Genomic DNA, 19,821 nt, shown 5'->3' on the forward strand with positions numbered 1-19,821 from the left:
ACTTTATTCAAACAGCAAGCAAAACAAAATAAAGTGACATTGCATGGATAGCACATATCATGTGAAGAAACAAAAACTTAGCCTCAACCAAAACTGACCGATAGTTGTTGAAGAAGAAAGGTGGGATGCCAACCGGGGCATCCCCAAGCTTAGATGCTTGAAAATTCTTGGAATATTTACTAGGGATGCCTTGGGCATTCCAAAGCTTGAGCTTTTGTGTCTCCTTATTTCCTGTGATATCACGGTTTCCCTAAATCTTAAAAACTTCATCCACACAAAACTCAACAAGAACTCGTGAGATAAGTTAGTATAAATCCATGCAAAACCTTATCATTATCTATTGTAGAAAATCACTAAAATTATAATTTGAAATTTCCTACTAAATTCCTCTACATATTGAACACCCCTATCCTCAAATAGAATTATTAGACAAGCAAACATATGCAAACATAACAGCAATCTATTAAAACAGGACAGTTTGTAAAGAATGCAGGAGGAATCATACTTTTTTAACTCCAAAAATTATGAAAAATTACCACACTGTAGATAATTTTTTGTTACTCATTGTGTAAAAATTTCAAGATTTTATCATGTTCTGACTATTCACAAATATTCAAAACATAACAACAAACTTTCTGTTTTCAAACAACAACATATAGACTTGAAAAATAAGCATGGTAAAGGCTATGCTTGACCTCTTTATTGAACTAAAAGATGCAAAACATTATTCTAAATAGCATAAAGCAAATACTAATAAAATAAAATGATGCTCCAAGCAAAACACATATCATGTGGTGAATAAAAATATAGTTCCATGTAAGGTTACCGATGAACGAAGACGAAAGAGGGGATGCCTTCCGGGGCATCCCCAATCTTAGGCTCTTGGTTGTCCTTAAATATTACCTTGGGTTGCCTTGGTCATCCCAAAGCTTAGGATCTTTCCACTCTTTATTTCGTAGTCCATCAAAAGTTTACCCAAAACCTGAAAACTTCACAACACAAAACTCAACATAAAATCTCATAATCTGTTAGTATAAGAAAATAAATCTCCACTTTTTGTACAATTGTGAACTCATTCTAAATTTATATTGGTGTAATATCTACTGTATTACAACGTCTCCATGGTTCATACCCTCCGATACTACTCATAGATTCATCAAAATAAGCAAACAACACATAGAAATTAGAATATGTCTAAAACAGAATAGTCTGTAATAATCTATAACTCTCGAATACTTCTAGAACTCCAATAATTCTGAAAAATAAGAACAACCTGAGAATTTTTTTATTAATCTTCTACAAAAATAATCAGAATTTTATCATGCTTCTGTTAAAAATGAGAATTGTTTTCCTGAGCGCAAAAGTTTCTGTTTTTTAGCAAGATCAAATCAACTATCACCATAGATCATCCCAAAGGTCTTACTTGGCACTTTGTTCACACAAAAGCTATAAAACATGATTACTACAGTAGCTTAATCATGTGAACACACAAAAATAGTAGGGGTAAATATTGGGTTATCTCCCAACAAGCGCTTTTCTTTATTGCCTTTCTAGCTAGGCATGATGATTTCAATGATGCTCACATGAAATACAAGAACTGACAAACAAAGAGAGCATCATGAAGCATATGACTATCACATTTAAGTCTAATCCACTTCTTATGCATAGGGATTTTGTGAGCAAACAATTCATGGGAACAAGAATCATCTAGCATAGGAAGGTCAAGCAAGCAAAACTTCAAAACTTTCAACGCATAGAGAGGAAACTTGATATTACTGCAATATGTAGAAGCATATGTTCCTCTATCATAATAATTTTCAGTAGCATCATGAATGAATTCAACAATATAACCATCACATAAAGCATTATTTTCATGATGCACAAGCATAGAAATTTTACTACTCTCCACATAAGAAAATTTATTCTCATGAATAGTAGTGGGAGAAAACTCAACAAAATAACTATCATGGGAGGCATACTCCAATTGAAAATTAAAATCATGATGACAAGTTTCATGGTTATCATTATTATTTATAGCATACATGTCATCACAATAATCATCATAGATAGCAACTTTGTTCTCATAATCAATTGGAACCTCTTCCGAAATAGTTGAATGATTACTAAATAAAGTCATGACCTCTCCAAATCCAATTTTATCATTATAAAAATAAGATTCAACACCTTACAAAATAGTGGGATCATTACTTCCTAAAGTTGACACCCTTCCAAACCCACTTTCATCAATATAATCATCATAAATAGGAGGCATGCTATCATCATAATAAATTTGCTCATCAAAACATGGGGGGTGATACGTCTCCATCGTATCTATAATTTTTCATTGTTTAATGCCAATATTATAAAACTTTTACATACTTTTGGCAACTTTTTATATGATTTATTGGACTAACCAATTGATCCAGTGCCCATTGCTAGTTCCTGTTTTTTGCATTTTGTTGTATCGCAGAATATCCATATCAAACGAAGTCCAAATGCAATAAAATTTTACGAAGAATTATTTTGGAATATATGTGATTTTTGGGAGCTAGAATCACCGCAAACGGAGGCCCACACAGGGCACAAGACAATAGCGCACCATCCTTGAGCCAGGCGTGTGGTTGTGGGTTGTGCTCACCTCGTACGTCGGTTGGAGCTCTACTTTGGGCGCAAGGAAGGTTATATCTAGAAAAAATCATGTTAAATTCTTAGCACAATCGGAGTTACGGATCTCCTGGAATATAAGAAACGGTTTTCGGCCAGATCTGGAGAACGAGAAACAGAAGAGAACAGAGAGGGAGATCCAATCTCGGAGGGGCTCCCGCCCCTTCGCCACCATGGAGACCATGGACCAGAGGGGGAACTCTCCTCCCATCTGAGGGGGAGGCCAAAGAAGAAGAATAAGGAGGGGCGGGGGTTCTCTCCCCATTGCTTCCGGTGGTGCCGGAGTGCCGCCGGGGCAATGATCGGGATGGCGATCTACATCAACAATCTTGCTACCGTCAACACCAAATTTCTCCCCTCTATGCAGCGGTGTAACACCTCTTCTCCCCACTGTAATCTCTACTTAAACATGGTAGTTAACTACATATATTATTTCCCAATGATCTATGGTTATCCTATGATGTTTGAGTACATCTGTTTTGTCCTGTGGGTTAATCGTGAAATTGGTTGGTATGATTGTATATTTTAATTATGGTGCTATCCTACGGTGCCCTTCGTTCTCGTGCAAACGTGAGGGGACCCCACTGTAGGGTGTTGCAATATGTTCATGGTTCACTTATGGTGGGCTGTGAGAGTGACAGAAGCTTAAACCCAAGTATAGGTGGGCTATGGCGTATGGGATAAAGAGGATTTGATACTTAATGCTATGGTTGGGTTTCATGACCTTAATGATCTTTAGTAGTTGCGGATGCTTGCTAGAGTTCCAATCATAAGTGCATATGATCCAAGTAGAGAAAGTATGTTAGCGCATGCCTCTCCCTCATATAGAATTACAAGAATGATTACCGGTACTTGTTATCAATTGCCAAGGGACAAATAACTTTCTTGTTGTCACAAACCCTTTTACTAAACACCTACCTTTTATTATCTTGCAAACTACTTCTAGTTTTATTCTTGCAAAGTAGTTCTAGCATCACACCTACAAAATAGTTTCATACTTGTTTCTGATAAAGCAAACGTCAAGTTTGTGTAGAGTTGTATCGGTGGTCGATAGAACTTGAGGGAATATTTGTTCTGCCTTTAGCTCCTCGTTGGGTTCGACACTCTTATTTATCAAAAAAGGCTACAAACGATCCCCTATACTTGTGGGTTATGAAGACCTGTTTCTGGCGCCATTGCTGGGGAGTTATAGCGTGGGGTGAATATTCTCGTGTGTGCTTGTTTGCTTTATCACCAAGTAGTTTTTATTTCTTGTTCTAAGTTGTTCTCTATATTTAGTTATGGATATGGAACACGAAATACCAAAAAAATTAGTTGTACCTGCTACTCATGGAGATGGGGAACCTACTAAAACCCTCGATGATCGTTATGTGAAAGATATTATGCACTACTTTGATAATCCTGAGAAAACCCCATTCAACTATATAATGGGAGTAACGTTGGATCAACTGAATACTTTAGGGATTATCACTTGAGTCATAAAGGGAAATTGTTATGGGATCAAATTCATATGTTGAAATGGTATGCTTGGAATCTATGCTTGAGATATGATTATACTTGTTGCTCTAGGATGAATGATCCACATCTTCCCTTTTCATGCAAATTTAATGATAATGAAACCTTAGCTTCTTATGCTAATGGTATATATGATTACTATGATGTGGAACAAATGGAAGAATTTGTTGCTTTTAAGGGTGCTTCTGAAATTGAATCTCTGTTTTTAAAGTATGAAGATGATGATGCTGGCTATAGACCTGAAAATCTTGCTATTCTTAAATATTGCTATTATAATTATAAATACAATTGCGATGTTGATGCATTTATTGAGAATATCTCTACTGTCCAAGAAGAGATTAACATTCTGCAGGAGTCTATGGAAGAAGAAAATGATGAAACTGTGAGCTCATTGGATGAAAAAGATGATGAGGAGAGTGAAGAACAAACGGAGGAAGAGCGGATTAGCTACCTGTGCCCACCTTCTAATGAGAGTAACTCTTTAACTCATACATTATTTAATGCCCCTTCGTTCTTACCGAAGGATGAATGCTATGATAATTGCAATGATCCCGTTGATTCATTTGAAATATCCCTTTTTGATCAACTTGATGCTTGTTATGCTTGTGGCCAAGATGCCAATATGAATTATGCTTATCGAGATGAACTTGCTATAGTCCCTTATGTTGAGAATGAAACTATTACTATTTCACCCACACATGATAGTCCTATTATCTTTTTGAATTCTCCCAACTACACTATATCGGAGAAGTTTGCTCTTGTTAAGGATTATATTGACGGGTTGCCTTTTACCGTTGCACATGATGATTTTGATGAATATAATATGCATGTGCTTGCTGCTCCTACTTGCAATTATTATGAGAGAGGAACTATATCTCCACCTCTCTATGTTTCCAACACGATAAAATTGCAAGAAACTACTTATGCTATGTATTGGCCTTTACTTGATGTGCATGAATTGTTCTTGTATGACATGCCGATGCATAGGAACAGAGTTAGACTTCGTCATTGCTTGATATATGTTGCTTTGTGCTCACTTTGAAAAGCCTAATCATTGTTAATTAAAATTGGCTTCGATATACCTTGGGATCCGGGTGGATCCATTACTTGAGCACTTTATGCCTAGCTTAATGGCTTTAAAGAAAGCGCTGCCAGGGAGACAACCCAGAAGTTTTAGAGAGTCCTTTATTTCTATTGAGTGATTTTATAAAGTTTTAAAAAAATATAGAGGGTAACACAAAACTTTTCAAAAAGGAAAGTGAAAGTGAGAGAGACAAGCATTGTTGAAGTGGGGGAGCTCCTTGAACTTTGTTCATGCTCATGGAAACTTTGTGAATCTTAAACTACAGAAAATTTTCCAAAAAAATAATTACCCCCTTGTACAATTCCGTTGTATTATAAAAATAATGTGCCAAGGTTTGTCTTTAGGATGATTAAATTGCTTGTTGGTTTGTGCGGTGCAAAACAAAAACTTTAGCTGTAGTGCTCGATTTTACATTTTTTACTGGAATGTCAAACGGTTCTGAAACTTTTTGCATGGTCTTTCTATACAATTTTTTTCCTTTTTCCTAATTTTTTAGAATTTTTTGAGTTACAGAAGTATGATGTATGTTCGTATCATTACAGTCTGTCCTGTTTTCACAGATTGCTGTTATAGCTTCATTATTTGTGTATGTTTGAATTCTTGTTGAAGCCTCCTTGACATGGGGCCACAGAATTGTTATAGCATATAGTGGGTAATGTTTTTTATAGTTATACAATAATGTTGCAGCAGTACATGATGGGATTTCATTGCCATGTTCACTAACCCCACCACTAAAAGTTCGGTTAAGTTTTGTGTGGATGAAGTGTTCGAAGATCATGGAGGTCCCGATGCGAGGAGAAGGAGGAGAGGCAAGATCTCAATCTTGGGGATGCCCAAGGCAAACCAAGTAAATATTCAAGGAGACTCAAGCATCTAAGCTTGGGGATGCCTTGGAAGGCATCCCATCTTTCTTCAACCAAGTATCGATATGTTTTTGGATTCGTTTCCTTGATATCACTACAAAAAAAGATTCATCAGTGACATTTTGGGCCGAACGAAAATCTTTTCTGTCATACTTATGACACTTCTATGATGATAATTGTGATAAAAACTGGTATCATCATAGATGTGGTGGGGTCCTACTTCTATGACAAAAATCATGATAGAAAATGGGCTTTTCGTCCTAGGCGGGCCGGAGACGCAGGTGCATGACATTCTTTGGGCCGTCCATGACAGAAAAAACCATGGTAGAAGCGAGGGCGCAGAAAATATCGGGGAGTCCCCGGTTACGGTGGGTGGTCGGGGCTCGAGCGATGCGTGTTTCTCTCGTATGTACGCGCGTGTGTGCGAGGCGTTGGGCTCTAACTGAACCCAAGCGAGGTGTTGGGCTCTAACTGAACCCAGGGATTGCACTGTAGGCTACGCGTTACTAAATCGAGCGATCGATCGATGGCTGTTAACTCAACCCGATCGAGCGATTCCTTCGCTTCTGATGCTAACTGAAGCCGATCGATGCTACCTCTGGATGAACAATGAGCGTGCTGGGGGGTGGATGAATAGTTCCCGGTGGGGGTGGATGAACAGGACCCCATGGTGTTGCCTCTGGATGAACAGGACCCCGATCGATCGAGCCGGTTGGAGCTGGATGAATAGGACCCCGTGGAGGGCAGGATGAACAGGACGACCCCGTGGAGGGCTGGATGAACAGTAGATGGTGGAGGGCTGGATGAACAGTAGCCCGTGGAGGGGTGGTTGAACAGGAGCCCGTGGAGAGGGCTGGTTGAACAGTAGCCGGTGGAGTAGCGCGTGGTGGAGGCTGGATGAACAGGAGCCCGTGGATGAACAGTCGCAGGTGGAGGCTGGAGGAGGTCGACGGTGGGTGAATAGTAGCCCGTGGAGGCTGGAGGGGGTCGACGGTGGAGATGAATAGTATCCCGTGGAGTCCCATTTTCCGGTACGCCACACCCCTCCCGATGAACAGGACCCCCGTTTCGACCGTAGCGCTCCAACACAAGTCCGTTTCCTCCGTTTTGCGGTACGTCACACCCTTCCCGATCAACAGGACCCCCGTTTCGACCGTAGGAGGTTCGTTTCCGCCATTTTGCAGTACGCCAGACCCCTCCCGATGAATAGGATCCCGTATCGAACGTGGCCGGTCGAACACAAGGCCGTTTCCTCCGTTCTGTGGTACGCCAGGCCTCGTTTCCATCGACTGTTCCGTCCAAGCCCTCCCGATGAATACGACGACGCATTCCGTTCCGACCCAGCCGATTGGCTCCCCGCGAACACGATGACGACGCTGTTTCTCCGTTCCAACCCAGCCATGTACACGAGACCTGGCCATACGTATGCGCGAGCAGGCATTCGAGACCCTGCCCATATGTACGTACGTGGCCGTATTTTCTTTCTTGCACACTGGCCGCTGTACGTACGTGTACATGCTACGTGTGCGCCTCTACTACGACGTGCGTGCGCCTCTACATCGACCAGTATGTACGTACACGTTCGCGACCAGAATGACAACGCTACGTACGCTTCGACCAGGTGGGTCCCGACTGTCAGGCACTTCCTTGCATGCGAAGATGTAGCTGGTGTGTGCCAGCAGTCAGGGGGGCGAATCGTTGCGAAGATGTAGCTGGTGGGTCCCAGTAGTTAGGGGGAAACGTTTTTTTCACGAAATACAGTGGCCCATCCAGTGGGTCCCACTGTCAGGTGGAGGAATAAGTATTTTGCACGTAATAAGGAGGCACTTCCTTGCTGCGGCCATGGACCCAGCTGTCAGCCTCTCCACGTACAGTCCACGTCCGATGGAAGCCGTTCCTTGACCACGTTGACCACGCCGCGCCGAGAGCACCAGGGCGGTGGATGATGGCGAGGCCTAGGAAGGGATGACACGGAGCCGGGGAAGACGTGGCAGTGGATGCCCATGCGTAGAGGAGTACGAGGGTTCACTGGTTCGCTTCGGTGTGAGGCTGCCGTCGCCGCAGAATAACAAGGGGTGTGGGTGAGTAGAGGGATGGCCTGGCCAGCGGTGGGAATTGTAGGGGGGGGGGGTGAGGCCTCCGCGGCAACACAGTAGGCCACGGGAGGCAGGAGCATGCGGCACGACCGGCGCTGATTTGGGCGGCCGGAGCAACAAGACCAGAGGTTGAAGAAGCACTACATCCGTTGAATGGACATCGTACGGTCACTGGAGCTAGAATCGTTCATATTGACTAAGTTGACAAAGCACTCCGTCCCTATCAACTTAGTAGGCCCACAAGTCAGCCTCCCACCAAGGTAGGTCCCAACTAGAAGGGGAGTATTCATTTTTTTGTGCGTAATAAGGAGGCACCTCCGGTAGGTCCGAGTTGACAGCGGGGGGTATGTTTTTTCGCAAAATACGTTGGCTCGTCCGGTGGGTCCCAGCAGTCAGGGGGAAACGTTTTTTCGCCAAATACGGTGGCCCGTCCGGTGGGTCCCCGCTGTCAGGTGGAGGAATAATTATTTTCCGCGTAATTAGGAGGCACTTCCTTGCGGCTGTCATGGACCCAGCTGTCAGCCTCTCCACGTATAGTACTCTTCCGATGGAAGTCATTCCTTGACCACATTGACCATGCCGCGCCGAGAGCACCAGGGGGGTCGACGATGGCGAGGCCTAGGAAGGGAACGACTCAGAGCCGGGGAAGACGTGGCAGTGGATGCCCACGCGGAGAAGAGTACGAGGGTTCACTGGTTCGGCTGCGGTGTGAGGCTGCCGTCACCGCGGAATAATAGGGGGTGTGGGTGAGTGGAGGGATGCCCTGGCCAGCGGTGGGAGTAGTAGGGGGCGGTGAGGCCTGCGCGGCAGCACAGCCGGCCACGGGAGGCAGGAGCAGGCGGCACGACCGGCGCTGCTTTGGGCGGCTGGAGCAAGAAGACCAGAGGTTGAAGAAGCACGACGGCCGTGGAATGGACATCTTATGGTCACTGTAGCTAGAATCGTTTATATTGACTAAGTTGACAAAGCCCTTGGTACGTGTCAACTTAGTAGGCCCATAGGTCAGCTTCCGAAATGGTGTGCCCCAGATGTCAGGGGGAGGAATCATTTCTTGGGCGGGTGAAGCTAGAATATCCGAGATTGAAGAAGAAGCACGGCATCCATTGGACGGACATCCAGCGGCCACTTCTGCTAGAAGCGTGTGTTGACTATAAGTTAACAAAGCCTTGCATACGCGTCAACTCTTTTTTTGAGGGGATGCGTCAACTTAGTAAGACCACAAGTGTGTGGCAGAGAACTTATATCCCATTTGAGATTTGTAAGAATGTGTAGCCAATTTTTGAATTCTAATGCAATTTACTACAACCCATTTACAGTTTGTTAAAAGTACAGCCCATTTGAACCAACCGTTCAAAACAGAATTCAGTAAAATTTCCCACATTTTGATGGGATCCAAAATATGTTTATCCCGAAATTTCTAGACAGATTAAATACAATTTCAATATAAATTTATATTACGTAAAAATCCAACGAAACATTGCGCTCGCAACAATTAATGAAATTAAAATTTTCAATATCCAAAAATAATATTTTATAAAGTAATTACGCGTTTGGTGCATTTTTTATAGTTACTGCCACTTTTTATAATTACATCCTATTCATTATTTCTTAAAGCCCATTTTCTTGTTAAGCCTAATGCATCCCTCCTAGGAAAGATTTGCAGCCGAGCGGGGCGGAGAATAACAACTTGACCTTGCCTGGGTATTTCTAAAAAAAGTATAGCTGGGCTAGCCATTTTCAGCTTGAAAAAAAATATCTGATCTGGATATCTGGCCTGGGCTAGACGGGCCACAGCCCGCCCAGTTAATAGCTGCAGTGATGTTTTCATTGTTATTTAGAGGAGAAAAATTAATATCTTGGCTAAACATCACTCAAGAAAAACTCTGCAGTGCTCACACCTCAAAAACACAAATACTGCTCGAGCTGCTTGGTCCCAGCTGTCGGCCGCTTGTGCAATTCTCTCGTTTATTGACTACATAGGTTGACAATGGTGTGGCACCCTGATGTCCGGAAACCAGGAGGAAACAAAAACATTATTTTTTTATATACTAATAAGGAGGCACTTGCGTATGTGCTGCTATGGCCCTGGTGGGTCCCCACTATCATCCTCTCCAAGTAAAGCCATCTCCTCATCCTCATGTCCGTTGACCATGTTGACAGCGCGAGACGGTGGTGCCACGGCGAGCGCAACAACTCGAAGGACAACGGAGAGGGCCTTGCGGGCCCTACGGATGGTCTGATACATCGCCCACTGCTCATTCGGGGAGCCAGGATCATAGGGCCACATGTCTGCAATGGCATTGTCGTTCGCTTGTTCACCGGTGCTTGTTGAGGAGACGGAGGTTGCAGCACAGGTCCTCCTGCGCTGGTAGCTCTTCTATGATTAGGGCATCGAAGTGCGGCCGCACCTTCTCTATGGTGAACACGGCATGAACCAGCTTGGACAGTGGCGCCAGCTCCTGGTCGGAAGCTACGTCCATCGTCTGATTGTCATCGCTCAGCTCAGCGAGCTAGCTGGCGAGCCAGCATGTCCAGCTACTGGACCGACCCGTTGCCAAGCACAAGTCTAACTGCCCTAGCCCACTCAGACCACCTCCCTTGCCCGCGTGCACTTTCCGCCCGAAACGGGAGCGCCGCCCGCCCCGCTTCCCGGTGCATGCGATTGCTCCGCCTTCAAACGACACAAGTGCTGTCCGTCCGTCCTTCTGCCGCCCACATTAATGATGCACGGTTGCTGAGGCGGCTACTCCGGCGCCACACATCCGTCCCTCTGCCGCCCACCATTGCTATATAAACTGCTGCGCCGGCCATAGCCGCAGTCATCCGCATCCGTTCCTATTCTCCTGTCCACACCACTACTGCCCACCATGGCTTCCTCGTGCTCCAGCGCTCTTCGAGACGGGCGGACGACGGACCACAAGGAGATGGCAGCCATTGCTGCCGACTGGCTGGCCGGCAGGCAGCCGGAGGACGACGACGTCCCAATGGAGAACATGGTAGTCGATGATCCGGCGCTAACCTCCTCCTCCGCGCAATCCTCGCCGGTGCATTGCACCATGACCATCAGCGAGGCCCGTGCCCAATATATGGACACGGTGAGGCAGAAGCGTGAGGAGCAGTTCTGGGAGGCGCAGGCCGACGCTGCCTACAACCACCATATCCTCTAGGAGCACCTGGAGGCGGAGGAGCAGATCACTGTGGAGCGGGCGGAGCAGGAGGCGCTGCTCGACTCATACCGCTCCGCCCGCGAGGGCCGCCTCGAGCGCTGGAGGTACCGCATGCGTGTGGCGGAGGCTGCAGCCGCCTACAAAGAGGGCGATGAAGCGGGCGAGGCGCTGTTTGGCGAGACCGAGGACGAGGCAGAGGACAATGCCGGCTCCGATGAGTCCTTGCTCCGCTGGTGTCGACGAGGCCCTGCTCCACCGAGGCCCCGTGGCGCCAACAATGAGGCAGAGGACACCGCCGGCTCCGTTGATGCCCCACCCTGCCGGCAACGAGGGGGAGGATTTCCCCCGCTCCACCGAGGCGCCGCTCGCCGGCAATGAGACAGAGGACATCGCCGGCTCTGCCGAGGCCCCGCCCCGCTACCAGCGAGGCCGCGCCACATAGAAAACAAGGAAGAGTAGAACACGGTAGGTCGCCGCCGCTCGGGTCCAAGTAAGGCCACCGCTGCTACTCTTAGTTGAAGCCAAGCTAGGCGGGTTGACCACTGACGGCCGGTTAGCTTCTTGGCGGTGACATGGAGTCGGAGAGCTATGTTGGAGAAGGACGCTGCTTCTACTTAACTGTTGGTGCAGTTGGCTGACTGACACGTGCACCCAATAGGCATCTGGGCCACATGTCAGTTACGCAACTGCACCTGCAGTTAAGTCACTCAAGCTTCTGTTTGGCTCAGCAGGACACAAGTGGGTATCTTCGATCAATTAATTATACCTCTAGCGCACCCCTTTTTAGTTGAAGAATGTATGAAATGTAATGAAATGTAATGAAATCCGGCATGTTTATATGAAATCCGACCGAGTATGAATGAATTTATTTCGATTAGTTCAAATTCTTGTATCACTGGCATTGGATGAACATGCAAAACAATACGTACTAGCATTATTCCCAGGGTGATCACATCGTTTGCAGCAGTATCACATGTACTCCCTCCGGTCCTTTCTAGTATGCATACAAGTTTTGTCTGCAGTCAAAGTATCTCTACTTTGACCAATCTTATAGAAAAAAGTATGCACTTTCACAATGTGCGAAGTAAAAAGGAACAGAAGGAGTACAAAGAGTTTGAGCAGCTTTTTAGCGTTCCTGTACATTGCAATCAAACACACAGGCCAGGCAATTCATAGAGAACATTCAAAACAATCGATGATTATGCATCTCAGTGATTCACATGTCAGAGCCAATATTTACTTCACAACTAAAGAATAAAGAAAAAATGGATCGACGCTGCTGACAGCAAAGGGCGTCCCATTCAAAAATATCAAACGCATGTCTTCTTGCTAAAATCAATGAGCAAAATTTGACAAGGTTTTGCCATTCCAAAATGTCAAATGCCTACGATTGTGGAATGGGCAGGGTTTGCCATCAGTTCGGACATTGACATGTCACCTCATGCTAAATAAACCAGCTGTTCTTTTTGTGCAGTTCCACCAAAATCAACCAAATTCGCGCGTATCTTGTATGATTTCTCCCTTATATGTTGCAATAACTTGAACTTATCGGCACCTCCTTTCTTGTGGTGGAAATGAATGATTTGATGTATTCATCAACATTTTGTGCAGTTCCCATTGAAATCAAGCTGAGCACCCTGTTTGCACAAATACAAAAAAAGTGATTAGTATAAAGCAAACTGTACTATGAATTGACAGTTTAAACAGGCATCGACATGGTCCATGTAGAGCACACTTTTCGAAAAATGGAACTCACCGGAAAGAATCCTAGAAGAACATTGTACTCGCGCATCATAGCAAGAAAATGGAGATTTGTCAGTCCTTCTGAGCTGAAGTTAGTTTGGTCTTGTGGGGGTAATGTAACCATCCTTCAAGTGCTCCTTCTGATGAGAAGATAGACAGGGCTTCTTCATCCTGGCATAATCAGAACTAGTCACTTCACGTACTCCATATTCTTCGTCAGAGGAGGATGATCCTATTGTGCAAAGACAAGAGGATAACTAAATGCTAGCATCCCTGTTTGCTCGAAAAAAGGAAAGCAAATATTTAAAACAACATAGATGAAGCACTTCTCAAGGACAATACCACTTTTTGATGACAGTATCTAAATAGTAGCACAACACCAATAGAGATGACAGAGCTCAATCATATGGATGAAATCAGTGGGCGAGTACCAACCTTTGTCAGGAGGCTTATTGTGTAGAGCATACAGATGAAGCACTTCTCCGGAACCATCTGTTGCTATCTACTGTGGTGGCCATGCTTACTATATACTCCTCGATTAGATTAATGTTTCCAACATCTTCTTGTGCAGTTCCACTAAAATATATGGTATCTTCAAAGAAGATCCCTGTTTGCACAAGTAGAGATAATTATGTATTACATTAAGAGTGGCATCAAATCAGTGGCAAAACAATTGATCGTTCCAGCCATAGCAATAAATTAAGATTAAAAACTATATCATTACTTGTGTCATCACAGTTCCAGTGCTTCATTACAGCACCAGGAGTTGATTTTTGTTTTTCTTCTGCTTGTTCTTCCCCTTCATCACTTGGTTCAATAATAGACAAGCTTCACCTTCAATTTAAGATTTGGCATGTCAATTAAGTTGCACAAGTATATCACTAAACAATGACATTAATTTTCTGATGAAAGTGGCAAAATGCAGGGCAACAGTTGTGAAATATCCTTATCTTACCTCAATGGGATATTGCGGTGCACATACGGATTGGAAGTCTTGTCTCCATTTGTGCAGTTCACTAAAATCAAGCAACATTACTGTACAAGTAGCACAACATATGAAAGCACACTGCAGAATCATGTGAAAAAAGGCTAGTACTGACCTCTGATGATGCAAAATTCAAACAACTCACAAGAAGATGATCTGAACCAAATTTGCCAACACGGATAGGAAGTAAGATCTCCTCTTGTGCAGTTCCACGAAGATCAAGCAATAAACCAACGTTGTCGGTGTGACATTTTGGTTGAACTGAACAAAACACTCTTAAAACAGAAGTGTTTTGTGAAGTGCAACAAAAGGTCACAATGGCAACGAGGTGAAGTAGATAACCCTGTTTACAAAGAGGTGCAAAGGAAACAACTAGTGGTAAATAACGGTGGATGACACGTAAGCCAACAAAAAGAAGCATCTACCTTACCTAAATGGGAAAGAAAGAAAGACAGTAGCATTTCTCAAATGGTGGCATTGATTAATATTAACAGAGAGATTATATTAAAAATAAAATTCGTTAAACATGTAATTTGGTTTTAACTGTGGCATTGCATCAATTTTCCAGCGGCATTATTAGAGGGTGCTTGTTTATAGGGACATTTTGGTGGACGGACTAAAAAAACTCCGTGTCAGTCCCATCTAAACCAAACAGGAGGGACTTTTAGGGACTAAAAGTGGGCATTTGGGACTAAAGAAAGAAGACCCCGAGGGAGAGTCTTTTTCGGACTTTTTCCAACAGTTGCCCCCGCCACACATCGCACCTTGTCTCTATTAGTTCATTACTAGGGGTAACATGGTCTTTTAGCATGTCATTTAATAACCTCTAGTCCATGTTTAGTCCCTGGAACCAAGCAGGTAGGGACTAGGGAGTTTTTAACCAAACAGGGCCTTAGATTAAGAACAGCTAAAGAGTTGCACGGGACAGTCGACGCACCAGCACCACGTGCATCTACCGATGTACTGGGGTGATGCACAGTCTGTTGCAACAAAGAACAAACAACCAAGGAACATATTTGTGTTGGTCCCAGATTTGTTATCTTTAGACACCTTTCCCTATGTGAGCGCAGCAAATCTAGTCCTGCTCAAACTCTATAGCCTTGTCCCCCAGAACAAAAGATCAGTTCGTTACAGATGTGCGCACTACGTTTGTCATTGTTTTCTGTTTTCGACCAATGTAGGTGCTAGATAGACAGTCTGTACTAGTACTTTCCCCACTTCCTTTCCTCTATGAACCACGTCCTAGATTTATGCTATAAAACTTTCCCCACTACTTTCTCCATTTCCTATCCTCTTTGAACCACGTCTTAGATTCATGCGATACAACTTTCCCCACAACTTTCCCCCTTCCTTTCCTTTTTGAACCACGTCCTAGATTCATGCTATACAACTTTTCCCACTAGTTTCCCCCATTCCTTTCCTCTTTGAACCACGTCCTAGATTCATGGTATACAACTTTCCCAACTACTTTCCTGTTTGATCAAACACCTAGATTCGAGTGCAGAAGCGGAAAAAGCCCACATGCAGCTAGAGCAATGCATGTGGAATAAGTAAATTATACCTTAAGGTTCTTGGGGTGTGGTTCGGTGGGCGACCGGAGGCTGTTCGACCCACACTATGTACGGCGATGAAGAAGAAGGGGTCGGAGGCCCTCCCGCGATGCCGCTGGGTGAAAGTGAATAGCTGCGCCGGTAGTGGATTCCCTCCTCCCTCGCCGACGGTGACAGCGTTAAGCCTCATTTCCTACCCGGCGGACTGATCCTGCTGGCTCTTTGACCAGCAGTGAGGGGTGAGAGAGAGAGTCCAACGAAGTCTTGTTTAGATCTAGAGAGGGTGAGAGAGTGTGAAGAGAGCAACTACAAGCAGACCAGTAGTGACAGGAGAGAGAGAGAGAGAGGCCAACGAAGTATTTTTTAGATCTGGAGAGGGTGAGAGAGTGTGAAGAGCACAACTACAAGCGCTGAGGCTCCAGCGTGTATATATATACTGGAGAGAGTGTGAAGAGTGCAAACCCTAGAAAACAAGCGCCGAGGCTGGAGCTTATACGTGATGAGGTCATTATACGGTCACTACGAGATTGTATAGCTCTGTACCCATCCATTTTGACCAGTAGTACATTACCTCTCTCCATGTAGTACGTTGGGTCCCACCAGTCAGAGGGTGAAACAAACAAATTAATAAGAAAAATTAAAAGCGCCAGCGGTGTATCTTACCTCACACATCTCGCTACTGCTCGGGAACACTGTGCAATTGATGCCTCTGTTCGCTCACATACTATTTTAAGTTAATCCTTATTATAACATGCACCCAATTTTGGGCACTTGTATTGGACCTAAGTCAGTGTGCCACCGTATCTCGTACGGCTCCCCCTGTCTAGGTGTAATAAGTCACGTTAGAAGGTGCAGCGGGACCAAGGTGCAAGAAGATTGGAGGAGAAGGAGAAACTTGACCGGTCATTCCTCCAATCAAAGCCCTGATTTCTGTCTCTAAACGCAACAATTAATCCAAACAACTAAGAGATGCTGTTTTAGCTACCATGCAGGGCCACGTATTAACTCGCATGCAACCGACTTTGATTTCTTGACTAATCAATGCGTAGTTGCGCTCCATGCATTGGGTTTCCGGGGGAGATAACAAGGCAGAGTAAGGAGAGTGGTGAGTAACTTGGACTAGTACAACATGCGTATGTTACTAGTCTATGTTACTACTACGCGAAGTTTGCCGTCGGAAGCGAGCCGATTCGGCTTTCCTGAGCTAGCAAGGTTTTTCTAGCCCACCCAAGCTAGCTGGCCCACAAAAGCTAACATATTTTAACAGTTACAAACGCCTAACCTTGCCCGGCTATGCTATAAGTTGTTCTTGCTAAGGATCCAAACGCTCCCTAAGTAACAACGCTCCCTAGCAACGAGGCCAGGAGGGGATTGAGATGCGAAGTTAATGGACAACGCCTAAACATTTTGGGAATATCTGATTTCCGTAGGATGACTTAACACCTAGACGGAGGGAGTACTACTCCTAAGTCCAGGTTTGATGGAATATTCGTCACCTCTTCCCTTCTTGTACGTACTCCATTTGTATCTCACTTCCTGTGGCTTCGCACTCGCACGATTTTCCTATTATATGAACCTGTGTGTGCCTGTGCGTGTGTGTGTTTAAAAGCATGTGTGTGTTAGAGAGAGCGACGGATCGACCTACTCCTATAGAGAGATGGTGTGTAGTGTATGATTTTAGCCGCCAGAGTCGGTGCATCCTCTCGTTTCTGGGCATCCCGTAGGGACAGGCGGACAGCTGCCACGCCCGCTCCTAACTAGCCTGGCCCACCCAAAGCCCCTCCATCGCCCGTGCGCACTTCCCGCCTGAAACGGCCAGTGCCACATTTATGCCCGGGCAGAGCGGACGCGACTTCTCACTGGCGCCTGCGTTGAAGGGAGAAGCGGATTCAAGAGTGATGGTTGCTTCATCCATCCAACTTACTGCTGGGTCTATGTGATTTGACGGCTCATTGGTCATTATTACTGAGGTGGTAGGACTGCTGGATTTCCCACGCTTTCAGCGAAAGGAGGTACTACTTGATTACAATTTTCTCCATTCTTACGACGGAGGAGTGCAAGAGCAGTGAAAACACGCAGGCTCAGTGATTACATGGCCCACCTCACACTATCACCATATTTTCTGGACACCGTGCGATACCTAACTCTTTACATAGTACTTCCTCCGTTCCTAAATATAATTCTTTGTAGATATTCCACTAGGTGGACTACATACGGAACAAAATGAATGAATCTACACTTAAAATGCATCTATATACATCCGAATGTCGTTCATGGTGAAATCTCTACAAATACTTATATTTAGGAACGAAGGAAGTACTTGTATAGTACGCACTGTAATTTATCAGCGAGATAGTACAATGCTATGAAGCTTCCAGCTTCTGTTTCATGTATCTTGCATCCAAGGTTGCCCGTTGCAACATTTCATCAAATACAAAGGAGACTAACATGCATGCTATTGCATCTCAATGATTGACAGATCATAGCAAATATGTGCGGGGGCAAAGAAGTAGAGAAATATCCACATGGAGTGATTTGGGCGGCTGGAGCAGTGGTGCAAGCCGGCTGTAAAGGGCGTTGTACCTGAGGGATGTCGGGACGTAGCTCAACCTAGAGGAGGATGGCGGGAGGAGGCAACTACCCACATCGCGGCAGTGAGAAATGGACGAAGGCAACCTCGCCGGCTTTGTGAGAGAGAATGGCGGGGACACTGATCGAGACGTGCCGACAGTGGGTTTTTGCCGTCGGCAACGGCAATCGCATCTACACTAAGCATCTACCCCTTCCCCCGGCGGACGTGATCCGCCGGGATGTTAGAGATGTGGACACAGTGGTTTTGTGCGAGAGAGTGTGAAAACTGAAGAGAGCAACCCCAGCAAGCAACTATGTAGGTGTAACACCCACAGTGTGGCTATATCTCCCACATGTCGGGGCACAACTTAGAGGCATAGCCACATGGTAGGTTTGTCGCAAGAGGGGTAATCTTCGCACAATCCCATGAACTAAATAAGAATGGGATAAAGAGTTGGCTTACAATCGCTACTTCACACAATACATAAATAATCCATACATCATCCAAGGTACAATCAAAGGTCCGACTACGGAACCAAAATAAAAGAAGACAACCCCAAATTTTAGATCCCCGATTGTCCCAACTAGGCTCCACTACTGATCAAACGGAGAAGACACAAAACAACGATCAAGATCTTCATCAAGCTCCCACTTGAGCTCGGTTGCGCCACCTGCACTGGTATCATCGGCAACTGCAACTGTTTGGAAGTATCTATGAGTCACGAGGACTCAGCAATCTCACACCCACGAGATCAAGACTATTTAAGCTTATGGGTAGGAAAGGGTAATGAGGTGGATCTGCAGCACTAAGCATATATGGTGGCTAACATACGCAAATAAGAGCGAGAAGAGAAGCAACACAACGGTTGCGAAGCTAGAAGTGATCAAGAAGTGATCCTGAAAGTACTTACGCACAAACATAACTCCAAAACCGTGTTCACTTCCCGGACTCCGACGAAAAGAGACCATCACGGCTACACACGTAGTTGATGTATTTTAATTAAGTTAAGTTTTAAGTTCTCTACAACCGGATATTAACAAATTCCCATCTACCAAATAACCGCGGGCACGGCTTTTAAAAGTTTATACCCTACAGGGGTGTCCCAACTTAGCCCATCACAACCTCTCACGGTCAACGAAGGATATTCCTTCTCCCGGGAAGACCCGATCATTCTCGGAATCTCGGTTACAAGACATTTCGACAATGGTAAAACAAGACCAGCAAAGCTGCCCAATGTGTTGACATCCCGATAGGAGTCGCACATATCTCGTTCTCAGGACACACCAGATAGGTCAACCTACAAGTAAAACCAGCCCTCCAGTTGCCCCGAGGTGCCCCGCAGGTTGCCCTGTTTGGACCAACACTTAGAGAAGCACTGGCCGGGGGGGTTAAAATAAAGATGACCCTCTGGTTAATTACTTCCAAGGGAAAGGTATAGGTTGTTAGGCAAATGTAAAACCAAGGTTGGGCCTTGTTGGAGGAGTTTCATTCAAAGCGAACTGTCAAGGGGTTCCCATAACACCCAACTGCGTAAGGAACGCAAAATCAAGGAACATAACACCGGTATGACGGAAACTAGGGC

This window comes from Triticum urartu, chromosome 4A (genome assembly GCF_056163025.1).
Source record: "Triticum urartu cultivar PI428250 chromosome 4A, HENAU_Tu73, whole genome shotgun sequence".
Taxonomy (NCBI): domain Eukaryota; kingdom Viridiplantae; phylum Streptophyta; class Magnoliopsida; order Poales; family Poaceae; genus Triticum; species Triticum urartu.